General features: G+C 35.6%; 1 long non-coding RNA gene across 1 annotated transcript in view; it reads right to left on the bottom strand.

Moving 5' to 3' along the window:
• The window catches only part of LOC137236730 (uncharacterized), an 84,036-nt gene extending 74,748 nt beyond the window's left edge, over positions 1-9,288 (bottom strand). Inside the window, exons 1-2 of the long non-coding RNA XR_010948602.1 lie at positions 8,941-9,288; positions 8,786-8,848 (exon numbers count right to left, since the gene is read on the bottom strand). This is a non-coding gene — a long non-coding RNA (uncharacterized lncRNA). The remainder of the gene's footprint in view (positions 1-8,785; positions 8,849-8,940) is intronic.
• Positions 9,289-16,319: the final 7,031 nt, after the last annotated feature.

The raw sequence follows: 16,319 nt of genomic DNA, 5'->3' as shown, positions 1-16,319 counted from the left end.
GTGTCGTTACCGTGTCTGTTGTTACGCCTGTTATATTTATTACGTTACTGTCGTCTACTTCTACATCGTTTGCCAAACTGGAAATTTTTATTAATGAAATGTCTGCCTGTGAATCTACTAGAAAAGAACATATTTTATGTGAATCGCTACAAGCGACTTCGACGAAATCGGAAAAATTTAAATTTAGATAATATATTGACTGAGAAGTATTTAGTCGAATTGCTCCTGCTCCCTCAGTGTTCGCGCCTGAGGGGCTTCGGCATTTAAAGAACAAACATTGGCTGAGTTTCTAGAATTTGAACCCTTATTATTGGAATTTCTGTTATTTCCGCAACGATTATTATTATTATTGTTGGAATTGCTATTGCCTCTATTGTAATTGCGATTATTGCCTCTGTTATAATTGTTATGTCGGAAATTTGTATTACCGTGTTGCCTATTTGCATTACCGTTAAATCGAAAATTACTATTGTTGTTATATCTGAAATTACTGTTACCTCTAGAATTTCCACGGAAATTATTATATCTTATTGGACGTCACCGAAACGCTAACACTTGCCGCTCTTTTACTTCCTGTTCTCGCTCTATAATCATTTTCGCTACTACGTCCTTTGAATCTTTGAAGGTTGTTGACGCAAGGATTGATTTCACCATATCTGACCTACTATTTAATCTACAAACGCTAATGGTTTGTTCAACTGCCATCTCATGGGCTTTTGCCTTCGTCATACCTTAAATGATTAGACAGCGTTCTAACGAGTCAGAAAGCTCTTCTACCTGCTTTGAAAATTCTGAAAAATTGTTATTTGTTACTCTTAAGGCTGCAATTTTTCCCGCGACAACTTACGAGTTGTCTGCCCTAATTTCACTACATAGCGCTTCTTTAATTTGGTTGGCTGATTCTATATGCGTTGGTAGGGCTTCGCGACCTTTGCCTTCGAGCTTGGATTTTAAAAATGCAATAAAAGTAGGAGTTAAATTTTCGTTAGAAAATACTTCCATTAATTCAACTTTATTTATAAATGAGCCAAGTGCTAACGGGTCTCCACTGTAGTTGTCTCGCATAATCGAGGCACAAGTATTAATAAACGATTTTTTCTCCTCGATTGTGACCATGGTTGTAACGTTAAGAACCGGAGTTAGAATAGAAAAACTAGTATTTGGATTACAGGTTCATCAGCAAATCCTAAAAGTCTGCACTCAGGGATAATTTATAATTATGTTCACTTGTTAAGGTATCAGTTGACGATGCACTTGAAGATGAATCAGAATCTGAATTATTGGAATCTATATCTTGCTCTGAGTTTTCGGAATCTAAATTTTGCTCTGAATTTTTAGAACTTGAACTCGGATGGGAATCTTTAGAAACAACCTTTCCGCTTCTTAGGTCCATACGCGTTGAAACGAATAGACAAAATATTAAAATTTTTGTTGCAAGATATGTGGAATTTGTTTATGAAGATTGAATAGAAATTGAATTTAAAGGAAATTAAATTGGAACGGGTTGAGTTGAGCTCAAGAGAAAATTATGAAAGTATTCTTAAAGGGAATTTATGAAAATATTTTAAAAGAAATTTGCGAAAGTATGTAGTTTTGAAAGCTTTTAGATTTTAGTTATAATTATACAATTGGTTAGCGAATACTTATAGCAAAAAAACGTTAGTTAGTGAATTTTATTGAAATACTAAAGTTAGTGATTAGTTAATGAAAATAAAGATTAAAAAATATTTACTTTACGCTTTTGTTGTCCGCAAATCCAAATCCAATGATAGGAATTAGCTGAAAAATTTTCATGTAAAACGGGAGTGGGAATTGGGATTCACATGCAATTTAAAAGATGTTGATTGTTTACGAATATATTTATTGAAATGTAAGAATTTTTAATTGTACAGAATGTGAAAAAATTTTGAATCAGAAATGTATGGCAAAGTTATAATTTTATTTGAATTTAAATGCAAAGATTATAGAATGGCAAATATTTTTGTACAGGTTTTAAACGGACGCACCGCTTTTATCAAAATTGTCTTGTTTTTATTTTTATAGATACGGGCGCACCGCATCTTTCCAAAATTGTATTATAAATGTCCTCGGACGCACCGGGGTTTAAAAAAATTTATGTCATATTTTTATGCGGACGCACCGCTTACGAAAAGTAAAGAAAAAATTTTTTTTGTATTTTTGTGTTGATGGAGCCCACTGTAGGGCAGAGACTAAAACTAGAAGCGATTAATAAAAAATTAAAAACATTTTTTTTCCTGTTTTTGTCCGGGCCTGTCCTACAGTGCGTACCCAAAATCTTACTCATATACCTAAAGTATGTGAAATTCAATTTATTTATGTATTATATGTATGTATATTAAATTTTTTGAATATAATGAAAACAATTTTTTTTTGGTAATACGTATGGTAAGTATTTTTGAAAAATTGCGAAAATGACGTGAAATAAAATGTGTTTACATTTTAATGAGTATGGTAGGTGGATATCGAAAAATGAAAATTAAGAAAAACATTTTTTTGACATAATTTAATTAATTAAAATATGTTTGTAGGTTTTATAATAAGTTTCGAAAAATAGTTGAAAATTTAAAAATAGTTATATGAAAAAATTGAAAAATAGTATTTTATAATAATTTACAATAATGTAGATATTAAAGTTTTGCACATCATACCAACTGCTGCTGGGCTCGCTTTATTGCTTGCTGTACCTGCTGTTCTTGCTGTGCCTGATGTTCAGCTGTTGGTGCTGCTGTTCTGCTGCTGCTGCTTCTGCTGCTGCCGTTGGATTGCGTTGCTTACTTTTTCCGCTATTTTTGATGTACGGTGGTTTGCCGTTATGCTGGTGGCGTGGCTTGTGCCGTTATTAAAGTGGCGTGGCTAGTGCAGTTTTTATACTGAATGTAGTACAGTTTATTCAAAAGGTTTGGTTTTTAGTTTTTCTAATTGTATTATTTCTGCTTCCGTTTAGTTTTTGTTTTATTAATTCCTAAATTTTCTTATTATTTCCGTTTTTTATTAAGTTTTTATATTATGCGTGTACATTTTTCTCCTAAATGTTCTTATTTCATTCCATATAAGGATTTATCATTTTCACTCACTAGCCACTGCCAAAAACCACCGCCACTGCCATGTACCATTTTTGTTGATTTCATAAAAAAATTTTTTTTCTTTTTGCGAATTTTTAAATGTGTTAATATTTTTTTGTTGATTTTCTGATTTTAAATTTTGGATTATTGTTTTGATTTTGAACTTTTTGTGCTGTTTTTGCTTTTATATCTTTGTAGAATATTCAAACTTGTATTTTTTGTAAATGGCTTTTAAATGTATGTAGTTTTTTGTAGATTTTTGATGTTTTTAAATTTTTTTTGTAGGGTTTTTGTATATTTTGTATTTTTTTTGTATCTTTTTCCAAATTTTTTAAAATTTTTTGTAGTGGTATTTAATGTTTTTTTGTAAGAAATTTTTTTAAATGTTTTGTATTTTTTTTGTAATAGTTTTTAATGTTTTATACTTTTTTTGTAAATTTTTTTTTGGTTTTAAACTTTTTTTTGGTAAATTTTTGATTTTGTAACTTTGTATGTATGGGTTTTTGTTAATTATAAAAAAAATTTTTTTTTTTTAATTTCAAATTTTAAGTGGGTTTTTTTTCAATTCCCACGCCTGTTGGGAGGCTTGCCTCCTTCCGGCCACTCGCCGCATTTACAGGGCTTCGGCCCACGGTCGCCATATAAAGGCCCCATATTTGGGATCCTGCAGGAACGTTCCGCTACACACACTGCCACTAGTGAAGAAAACTACTTTTAATTTTAAGTTCAGTTTCTTTATTTTAAATTTGATCTTTCTTGTTTTCCGTTTGCACAAGTTGTAGTATACTTTTTAGTTAATTAACTTAGTTCTTTTTAGTTACTGTGATGCACACTAGGTTTAGGTTGCGAGTCAATTATTTTTCGCGAGTGATACGTTTGCCGGCTTTCTTCAAACTAAAAAATCTGCCGCTAACGCAACTCTGCGGCTTAGCATATTTTCCTTACGTTGCTTAGCAACGAAATTAATTATGGCGTCGAAATAAATCATGGCGTCGAGCAACGGCAGTTTCAGCCAATCAGAAACTCTCCGAGTTGCTCGACTCTAACAATTTTGGTGATGCCAAGTGCATCTGATGTATGGTTGCATCTTGCACATTTCTAAAGAGGGTTGCCATCTACAATTTATTTTAATGCAATTTGCTATGGCACTACAGAAGCAATGCTGCCGCGACATGTCGCGCCGAACAAAAATGCTGATCAAATAATCGAAAAAGTGTAGCACTGCACATTTCAGCTGCAAGTATGCACCGACGTGTGTCGTTCGTACGGACGTTTGTCGTAAGAAACACGTTTGACCGAACCCTCAAGCCCGTAGGAATCAATGTGTGCGTCTGTGTACATATACATAACATATTTGTGTGTGTATTGTATACAGCAAAGCACTGTTGCCATTGACCAGTTTGCATGCATGCTTATGCTAAACATCAACTTTTGGAATTTAAATTTTTCATGGTGCAAATGGCAGAAATAAATACTGAATAAGAATTTCTAGTTCATTTATTTGTAGCCTCCAATTTATATAATAATTTTAGGATATTTTAACAAAATTTTAAACAATATTTAGGCCTTTTCGTATAATAACTGCAAACGGTCAAAAATTAACGCACAAAAGTTTACTAGGCAACTCTGTCTAGTGAGAGAGCGATCAGCTGACACGTTCTTATGGAAAAAATCAAAATTGGTTTGATTTCTACGTTCCGGGCAACGTACGTACGTGCGTTGAACGTCGGTGAGTTTTCGTTTACATTGCACACTCATAAGTTAGGTCGTGTCAGCTGACACGTTTTTTCTACGAATGTTCGTGGGTAAAGCTGCAGACATTGGTGGTTTATCGGTAACCGTATCGGTAACCTTATAACTGATTCGACCAACCTTATGGGAATCAATGCAATCGATTATTGGTGCCGCTAAGGTCGTAACAGTATCGTAGCCAGCCAATTGGTTTTTGCTTTACCCTCGTAACGATAAACAGCTGATTACGTTAGGGATACGACTACAGCGATACAACATACGGCACCAATGACTCCCGCTTAACTCACGCTTTACGCACCTTTACGTAGAAGTATTACCGCGTTACTTTGTAGCTCTGACAGCTTCATATGTTAAGAATATCTTAACCCTTAGAAGGGCAAAAATCAGCAACATACCTTAAAAATTCCCAATTAAATTAATTCAATGGAAATCACTTTTTTTAATAATTTTAAATGTGCAAAATTTCTAGGACAATTTATGCGTCACTTTTCACTTCTTCTGGCACCAGAACTAACAAAACAGTTGAATAGTTCCACTTAAGAGCTTTTTTGATGAAGTAGGAAGAAAGAACGTTTTATATTCAATGAACCGTTACCTTACAGAAAGCGAGCGTTATACGATTTCAATGTGAATACGTAAAAAGCAAACACCTTCTGCAGATGGTATTGCCTGACAAAGGGTTAACTTTTTGCCTCGCCTTACATTCACCAAACTTTGTTTAGCATGATGTACGTCCGACCATACATTGACCTCATCTATCAAGCGGAGCAATGCAACGAAGCTTTCTTTTTAAATACGGCAAAAGGGTCGTGCTGCTATGGACTTTTCATAAATTGCATATACTAACTTTAATTACATAGAAAATCAAAGAATCAAAGATCCACTGGCTACTAAATCAAGTCAAGTGTTTATAAATGTTGTAATCAGTTACATGACAAAGTATGATATATCACACGCAAAAAGGACTTTTTTTAATATGTCAAAAAGCCGGCATCACATAAAGGATGTTTTTTTTTGCAGTGTGAGTGAGATAAAGAGCAGCTTTAAATTTGTCATTTAAAGCTCCCTTGTTTACGTTTTTCGGGCCAATTTATGCAGTATTTTTCGGAAAAGTGAATAATGGCACGCAGTTGAGTTTTATATATTTATAAAAACTAATTTAACAAAATTAGATAACTTAAAAAGTGCATAAATTCAAAGTTTAAGCCACCAGCTACCGACTACGACCAAAATGCGTTGACAAATTCGCCTTGGCAAGTGTTTTAACTGTTTGTAGATTATTATGTATGTTTTATCATACGTAAACGTTAGCCCAGTTTTAGCTTTCTGGAAACTAATACATAATATATGTTTGTAGACAACCAACAACTGAGGAAATAATTGGATGGCTGGATGATCTTGATGAAGATGACGATGCAATTCAATCGATGTGACTTTATTCCCACCTGAAGAACACGAGTTATCCGATTGCGATGACGCAGATGAAGACGAAGAAGGTACAATGCGAAATAAAAATTGCCAATTCAGAAGTGGATGAGTTAGAGTTTTTGAATGATGTGAGCAATACAAACACCTCAAAGTCGGAGACTTCGGCTCATAGGAAAAAGAAAAAGGCCACAATTCGTCGAAAGTGGTCAAAAATAGCATTAAAAGCAAGTGAAAGTACAAGCACAGCAATACGCGCTCATACTCCAAATATTATAGCAGATATTTTAGATAACGATTTGAGTCCACTGCAACTTTTTAAAAAAATGTTTGATGAAGAGCTTATGAAGCATATACAATCACATACCATAAAAAACGCTGTCAGTAAAGGAGATGAAGCGTTCACCGTAAGTCTTGAGGAGTTATACACATATTTAGGTATCCTTATACTGAGTGGATAAAACAAGGTGACTGACTATCTGGAACCTCAACCCCACTTGCTTACTTGATAATTTTATATTTGGTACTTTTAGGTTCCATCTACTCGGATGTACTGGGAGACAGAAAGCGGTGTGTACAACCATTTAGTAGCGGGTTCAATGGCTCGGAATAAATTTGAAAAAATACATCGATACCTTCATTTCAATGATAATTCACAAATTGATGCTAACAATAAAGCATTCAAAGTCCAGCCTATTTTGGATCATTTAAATACAAAATTTAAAGAGCTTGGAACATCATTTTCTGTTAGTTAATTTTCTGTAGACGAATCGATAGAGGTTTGTTTCGGTAAGCATTCTTTCAAGCAATTCATACGAGGAAAACCTATTCGATATGGATACAAAATTTGGTGTCTGACTAATTCAGAAGGGTATTTGTTGAACTTCGATTTGTACACCGGAAAAGGCGCTACTCGATCTAAAGAGCCATTAGGTTTATCTGTAACAAAGAGTTTATGCTATGGAATAGTTCCCGAAAACAGCACTGTATTTTTAGACAACTATTTTAATAGTTTCAAATTATTAGAAGAGTTTGATTCTAAAAAAATAACAGTAGTGAGAACAATCCGCTCGGACCGTATAGAAAATGCTCCTTTGAGCAATATGAAAGGTGAAATCCGTGGTGCTTCCGAATCAGTTAAGTAAAAAAATGTTACCTTAGTTAGGTGGAATGATAATAATAACGTCACCATAGCAACAAACTGCAAAAACGACAACATAGCGACTACAACCGGACTATGCAAAAGATATGACCGGCAGCAAAAACGTAGACAAGACGTAATGCAACCACTAATCATCAGGAGTATAATTGCGGAATGGGTGGCGTCGATCTCTTCGACCAGCAAAGGGCAGCTTACCGAACTCGAATTAGGTCAAGGAAGTGGTATTGGGCCTTTTTCAGATTTTGCATAAATGGTGCAATTGTAAACTTATGGATGTTATTTCGTAAAGCATATCCACAAGTAACTCTTCTCGCATTCATAAGACGTCTCACAAGAGGCATACTTTCAAAACCAATAGAACTTCATCCAGTTTCAGCACGAAAGAGGAAACGAGTAAACGAGACTAGGTACGATGGAGTCGAGCACTACGTGAATTACTCAAAAACTCAGCGTCGATGCAAAAACTGTGGCAAGTGTACAAAATTCGTATGCATGAAATGCAATTTTGGATTGCACCCAGATAACTGTTTTTACAAATATCATGCCCATTGACTATGTAAATTCTAAGAAATCTAAAATGCATCAACACTTAATATTATTATAAATAAAATGTCGATTTGAGTTCAAAACCCATGTATATGATTTTACTTTATTTTCATAGAATCTGCTCTCCGTATACGTTTATGTATGATATAACATACGCTCCACCAAACCCACATTTTTTGAGATATTTTTTGAAAAACTAAAGTTGGCCGTTTAATGTCAACAAAAATATTTGCTGAAAATTTCAATCACCTATTTTAAATGGTTTTATGTGTGAGCACTAATGGGTCGGCGGCCTTCGTGGTGTGTTGGTAGCGCGCTCCGCCTTCCACACCGTATGCCCTGGGTTCACACCCCAGACAAAGCAACATCAAAATTTTAGAAGTAGGGTTTTTCAATTAGAAGAACATTTTCTAAGCGGGGTCGCCCCTCGGCAGTGTTTGGCAAGCGCTCCGGGTGTATTTCTGCCATGAAAAGTTCTCAGTGAAAACTCATCTGCCTTGCAGATGCCGTTCGGATTCGGCATAAAACATGTAGGTCCCGTCCGTCCAATTTGTAGGGAAAATCAAGAGGAGCACGACGCTAATTGGAAGACAAGCTCGGCCTTAGATCTCTTCGGAGGTTATCGCGCCTTACATTTATTTTTTTTTTTTACTAATGGGTTAAAGTGATAGTTCTCTAGTCAACTAAAACTACGCTAATGGCCGCGTCGCAACAAACTTTTTTCATATAGATGTGACAGTTACTTTGACTAATAGTGCTTTCATCTTTTGCAAGTGAGCACTGACTCAAATAAAATGTTAAGAATAATAGAACATACCTTCGAAAGCATCACCAGTATCCGCAACAAAATCCCGATCGCTCGTGGAACAAACCTCTGATTCTGCAATCGAAATCAGTTAAATAAATAGGTTTTTGGTTATAATATAAATATAAACGAAATCTAATGATCATCAGTGTCAATAGCAACATTACCCTCAGCAGTAACATCTATTTTAGTTGCGTCGTTAACAGCAGAAGCATCAAAAAAGTCGACAGTTGTAAACGAAGCATCTTCAATCAAAATAATAATATTTTTTTTGCATTAGACTCTCTGCCCCCTCTTCCTTTCTTTCATTCCCTTTTCCAAATTCCTCCGTTTTCATCTATCATTCACTAAAACATTAACTGACATGTCGCTGTACGATGGCTTTGTATAGATTTTATCAAGAAAAGCAATCAGCAAATAAGATAACAACACCTTCTACTGAATTCGCCTTGATTTCAGCCAACGCAACAATTTTCCAAAACTTCTCTATAGAGATATGCAAAGACATATCTAACCTTGAAAATAAACACCAACATTATCATCAGCGGCACTGTCAACAGAAGCTGTAGCACAAAAAAAAAAACAGTACAATTGACGTTTGAACTAGAAACATTGAATCTAATCTTCCAAATAAGCAACCGCATTATCATCAGTAACTGCCATATCGACAGCATGACGATCGGCACTAGTAGTGGAAACATCTGCAATTGAACTTTTTTAATATACATTGTTTACAAACGGCGCATCAGAAAACGTTAATACAACTGTTTAATGATTTCCATCTCAACGCACCGTTTAGTATTTCCAGACAACTAAAAGCTTAGTATTGGTAAAAGTCTAGAACAGAGGTCGACTGCTAATAAGCGTCAAAAATATCGGGAGAGGTGCCAAACAACGCATCTGGACATCATTATTAATATAATATTATAAAAATTATAAAAAATTACCCTGGTCAGTCCAGCAATGGAGTGTGATCAAAATTAAATCTGTGCAAAAATCCCTTGTACAATACATTTTGTTCAACCACATGAAAATTGCCAACTTCAGCTGCAAATATCTCTGGAAAGAGATACAATTTTTCTTTTCCACCTTCGGATTATTCTTGTCGAGGTCAATATGCGTCACCTCTCCGCGTATTAAATAAGTTCGGACTAATATGATAGCAAAGCGTAAAACTTGATTAAGTGGTCACTAAACAGTTGCTCAACTGTTGTTTTTTTTTAATGCTAATTTATATCACTCATTGAATGAAGTGTTTCTAACGTATTACTCATCAGTGTGTATTTTAAATGCTTACAAATATTACCTTCATAACAAGGAATAGTGTATTTGTTATATATTTATTGAAGAATCAATCTTGCCAATAAATGCTACTTTGGACTAGGTAGGCAATTGAAAACTGAAGTCCTCTCTCGGCGAACGAAAATCATTCTCTACAAGTCACTTATCGTACCCGTCCTGCTATATGGGGCAGAAGCATGGACCATGACAACAGCAGATGAAGCGGCTTTGGGAGTGTTCGAGAGAAAAGTTCTTCGAAAAATGTATGGACCTCTACGCGTTGGCGATGGCGAGTACCCAAGAAGATTTAATGATGAGCTATACGAGCTATACGCAAACATCAACATATGCGAATAAAAGATGATGCTTCGGCCAAGAAAGTATTTCTATCGGAACCCGCCTATGGAAGCAGAGGTAAAGGGCGGCCCCCACTCCGTTGGAAGGACCAGGTGGAAAACGATTTAAACTCTCTTGGTGTGACCAATTGGCGCCGGTTGGCGGAGCGAAGAAGCGACTGGCGCGCCTTGTTGGACGGCCATAACCGTTTAGACGGTTAAGCGCTAATTAAGTAAGTAAGTAACAAGGAATATTATAACTATCAGCAGTTGTAGCAACTTGAGCATCAGCAACAAAAAAATCACCACTTGTAAAAGAAACATCTGTGACTGAAATTTCTAATATTTTGTACGAAAATTAATCTAACCTTCAAAACAAGCGACAGCAGTACCATCATCAACAACAGGGGAGCATTAGCAACAACAAATTCAAAATTAGTTTCTTCATACTCCCTGATGCATCGGGGAGGGCGGAGGGTTTTTAAAATATCATCCTCATCCATATAGCACTTATGTAATGCTATAACGGCAATACGGTCCTCATATTCTGACCACTTCAAAGTATACCCTGAAACAATTATACAATTTGTATTCCACTACTAAATCATCATATTAATAGAAATGTAATACTAATTACCTGATTGGCTCATTTTAAAATAAAGTTCAATCAATATACATATAAAGGTTTTACTAAAAAACACTTTAAAATTTTCACACAATGAAAGCTCCGTTAGTTTAAAGCGGCGAACAATTTCAACTATTAAATTATTGAACGAACTTAGCCAAGGAAAGATCTTAGCAATTAACGAGTGGACAGGATACTTATTCCGGACTTGCATAGAACGCTTTGTAGCGTTTCTTCGCTTTAACGCTTTGGCAGCGCCATAAGAAATAAGTTAGTGAGTGTGTAAGCTAATTGAATATTAGATATTTCCATTATACTATTAATAACGGTGTCACAGCTAATGTTTCCAAGTACTTTTAAAATTTATTTAAAATATTGAAGAAAATTTTAATGATGTAGTTTTCCATAATATTATTACCTTTAGGTCTGGCAACCCCCTTAACACATAAACGAGCAGTCTACTCGTTCAAAATACACTCGCTCTGCCATATTCCTTTCGGTTGCAGATGAAAATGTAAGGCGCGATAACCTCCGAACAGGTTTTAGGCCGAGCTTCTCTTCCAATATGCGTCGTTCTCCTTTTAATTTTTCTACAAATTGGACGGGACGGGACCTACTAGTTTTATGCCGACTCCGAACGGCATCTACAAGGCAAATGAGTTTTCACTGAGAGCTTTTCATGGCAGAAATACACACGGAGTGCTTGCCAAACACTGCCGAGGGGCGACCCCGTTTAGAAAAATTGTCTTCTAATTGAAAAAAGTTCTATTTTAAATTTTTTGATGTTGCTTTTCCCGGGGAGTGGACCCATTATCTTCGGCGTGGTCGGCGGAGCACGTGATGGTAGCGTGGCCACCAATGCGATTATAAAATAAACAAACGAACTCGTCGGCGGCGGTATATTATCAGAAACGATATAATATAGAGACATTGCATAGACGAAAAATCGTGTGAGGCAAGCTTCACAAAATTCTAGTAGGTCACATTCACCACTTACCACAGCAGAATTTGTTAAACTACCAATGTCTGTATTTCTTATTTAACAATTAATTGTACACTTTTTATTCAGCTAATGTGTTCAGAATTCACATTTTTACTCTCTAAAACTCCAATCAGTGTATTTCTGTGCTTAAATTATGTTAAAAATTGTGTTAAAGTTTTTGGTGTGGTGAAAGTGACCTACTAGAATTTTGTTACGCTCCGCTGCTTTCCACCGAAGTTCGCGCATGCAATATCTTTATATTCAAAAATTTTTGATATTATTTCAGTTTTGAGTTTCGTTGTTTATTGAATTAAAACGCGTTGTAGCTTAGTTTTTAACATCGGCAGTGGCTAAAATAACTTAATATAGTGATATAAATTTATTCCAAATGCGTAATTCTAAAGAGATCGGTCTAATTGCATTAACTTTGTTCGGTGAAATTTGCATCTTTAAAAGCTTTTTTTCATAAACTAAGAGTTTCCTAGAGCTGCGGATTCCATTTTAGTGATTTTTTTGCCACACTATGTAGATGATGTTCAGGGGTCATAAGACATGCCGTGCCAGTTCTGTAGAAGTATTTTGGCAGGCATACATCCTTTTCCAGTGTGCGTTTTTTACACCAGGCGACCAGACCGACGACGCGTAGCGCATGATCGGGCGGCCAGTCGCTTTGTAAGTTCTTACAAGCGTTTCTTTATCTTTTCCCTAAGTGCTGCTGGCAAGCGCCTTGAGGATTTTGTTGCAGCTTGGTACCTTAACCCTAGTGAGATAACGTTCGTCTGTGAGACGTACCTCGTTTTAATTTTGCTCTCAGTCTCCCACAATCGTAAAGAGAGAACATTCTCATTCTCCGTTTTCGCAGCTACCATTACCAGCTTGTCAGTGGGGGGTGTTTTTCAGTAGTAACTTTTTTGTTTGCTGAAATATATACGATTGTAACGACGTATCGTTATCTTTTACGTGACTACAAATTTTACATGTAATTTTTGCCTAAAATAGTAATTTTAGCTAATATTTTTTAAGTATAGTTTAAAACAGTTAATCCATTCAATTGAAGTTCAAAAATATGTATTCTATTTTAATTTTTTTGCTATAAACTGAGGTCCTTCGAAGAAGACTGATTTTTGTAAGGACAAGTCCAAGACAAGTCAAACTTAATTTTTAATATATTAAAAAAACAATATTTTTCTTTAAAAAACATTTAAAAAAGTGAATTTATGTATATATAAATTATTAAAACAAAACAAAAAAAATGTAAGTTTTTTTTTATATCTTTAGGGTCCTTAAACTTGAACACGTCTATCAGACGTACGGTATCTTCCTAGGGTAAAAAAATAACGTTATCTTTCTAGGGTTAAATGCATTTTCGGAGGTATGCGCCATCAAGGTGTGCGTCCAATATTTGTGTCATACGTTCCTTCCACGTCGTGAAAAGACCCCCAGCGAGTAAGGGGGTAAGAATATACCCGCGGTAGGTATGCCTGTCGTAAGAAGCGACTAAAATACCAGATTCAAGGGGTGTGTAGCGCAATACTTCAGGTTGCCAGCGCAATATATAGCTTCTCCAAACCTAATTGTCGACCTCACCTATCCGCGGCGAATCCTCTTTCACTAACAGACGAGGCTCTGGCGACCCCAAGCTCCTCATGGAACTTGGGGGTGGGGAGGGAGGGGATGGCCTGAAGGTTCAATGTGGCCACATAAATCGTTCCCGAGATGGACGGCTAGCACCTTAATGGTGCTGTGGTACCGGAGCGTACCGGATCTGTATCCGGCAAAGGACCATCACATCGATAACACTTCCCAAAGCCTTCGGGGAGCAACCTTATCGCTACAACAACAACAACAACAACAACGTCGTGAAACGAGTTGCTGTGGATTTGGTCGAATTGAAAACTGGGGAGATAGCTATTTATTTTAGAAACTCATCGTCTATTGAAGGGCCAGGCCCTGTTCCATATTTGATGTGTAGAAAGTAAACAGAAGTGGGGATAGGCCACCCCTGTTTAATTCCGCAAGGTTCATTCAGATAGTTAGCGGGCCATCTTTTAGACAAGAGGGAAGGGTGCACCTACTATGGTTGACTGTGTCGAATGCTTTTGACAGGTCAAGTGCCACGAGTACCTTCTTACGGTGATAGTGCTATGCATTTTGCGAAAGCCTTCTGATGGCGAAGATTCGCTGTGAAATGAGGGAGAGAACGGTTTCAAATGTCTTCGCTACTGGCGAGAGGAGTCAGTCGATATGACTCACCTTCGCTAGCTGGCTTTCCAGGCTTTAGTACTGGAACTATATTATCCATTTTCCATTGTTCGGGGATGACGAAGGACTTCAACGATAAGCCAAAATCGTGAGTCAAGTAGTTTACTCCCTCATCGCCAAGGTTTTTCAGCATCGCACAGTGTTTCGTGTAGAACACGCTAGCTGGACAAAAACAAAGTTCTTATTCCAAGAAAAGTGTAATGAGAAATGAAAGCAAACAAACAAAATAAAGGGATTTTTGCTATTTTTTGATATTTTTGCTCATATATATTGAGTAATTGAAGTAAGAAGGTAGGAGTGGCCGTAAAATGCATTGATTCATTTGCAAAATTCTTGTTGAATATTAAGCTTCATATTTATTTAAGTGAACACTTTGAATATATGAACACTTTTATATAATTTTTTTGGTGGATTCTAAGCTCGAAGGTAAGTAAAATTTTTTAATAGTAATTCTTTCGCAATTAGAGTATTTTCAATATATTTAACATTCCGTTATTAAGAAGAAAAGTTTTTTTTTCTCTATATTTTTAAATTTAGGGACAAAAAAGTTACATACATCCGCAGACATCCGGGCTAAATTTTACATATGTTATAGTCGCAAGTATTATCTAATAGTCGAAAGAAAAAACCATTGCGAATTCTTTGCGCATCTATTTTTAATTTTTTTTTGCAGATTTAGTTATCTCTACAAATAAAATAGGATGCATGTACGTACCAGCTCCGACGAGATATTTGAACCATTAAAGCTGATCTACAAACGGCAAAACCAATTCCTAGGTACAGGAAACAAACACGTAGCCATAAAACGCACAAAAATAAACGCGAAAGGTCAACAAAAGCACACCAAAAGCAAAAAGGCGAAGATCACTGACTTAAACCTGCCACAACCTACCGCACCAGTCACCAAGGCATAAAAACAGGTATGTACATACAAAGCAATTCTAATGCAGGTATAACCACACAGGAACGCTACACAAAACAACCCCATTTGGTAGCATTTACGCCAATACCTGAATGTAATATAAATACTGCACAACTTGGATTGATAGTAGATAAACCAAAACCAGGTTACGGCAATACCAATGACGGCAATACTGCTCGTAGGTTTTTCGAAAATTCTGAGGCTAGTGCTGAGATTACGGGATTGGATGTTACGCTCATCAAAAGATTCGACACTCCTTCGCGCATTAGCATCTGGGTACAATATAAATATCCAAAGATTTGAAAAATTTGCGGTCGAGACTAAAAAACTATACATAGATCTCTATCCATGGTTTAAAATGCCTGTTACAAAATCTTAGTGCATAGTACTGATATTATAAAATCAGCAATTTTACCAATTGGTCAACTTTCTGAGGAAGCACAGGAAGCCCGTAACAAATATTTGAGACGATTCAGGGATGATAACACACAAAAGCAGTCGCGTGAAGCCACGAATAGAGATCTTATGAATATGTTGCTTATAACATCGGATCCTTTAGTTAACAGTTTTAGGGAGATACCTAAAAAAAATTTAAAAGTCTGACTTCAGAAGTCTTAAATTTACTGTCCCCCGATAATGTTGAGGAGTCAATAAATACCCCAGTTGTTTCAAGCTTTCACAGTAGTGTTGATAGCGAATAATAACATAATTATAAAAGATAACCTACCCTATAACTTTTTCTTGGATCAGGTTTTATTTAATTTAAATTTATAGTCTTTTCTACTGTGTATGATACTTTACTTTTAAGTTTTTGTAATAAGTAATTTTCACATAATTAATTTAATTATTTACATTGTTATTATTATTATTGTAATTTACTTTTACATTCCTGACTGGTACTATAAAATAATTTTGTAAAAATTGTAGTGCCAGGATAAATACTGAAATAAATACAAAATATGTATGTACAGTCACTCACATAAATAAGTAGACACCCCTTTTTGGACAATTCTTACAATTTTCGCTTTCGCAAATTTATTCTAACTAATTTCCCATAAGAAAATTTGACACGATCTATAACAAAAACTAAATTATATTTAAAAAATGTTTGAAAAATTCGACGAATTTTCATATTTTAA

The sequence above is a fragment of the Eurosta solidaginis genome, chromosome 1 (genome assembly GCF_040869045.1).
Source record: "Eurosta solidaginis isolate ZX-2024a chromosome 1, ASM4086904v1, whole genome shotgun sequence".
NCBI classification, from domain to species: Eukaryota; Metazoa; Arthropoda; class Insecta; order Diptera; family Tephritidae; genus Eurosta; species Eurosta solidaginis.
This window is presented reverse-complemented; position numbering and strand designations above follow the sequence as displayed.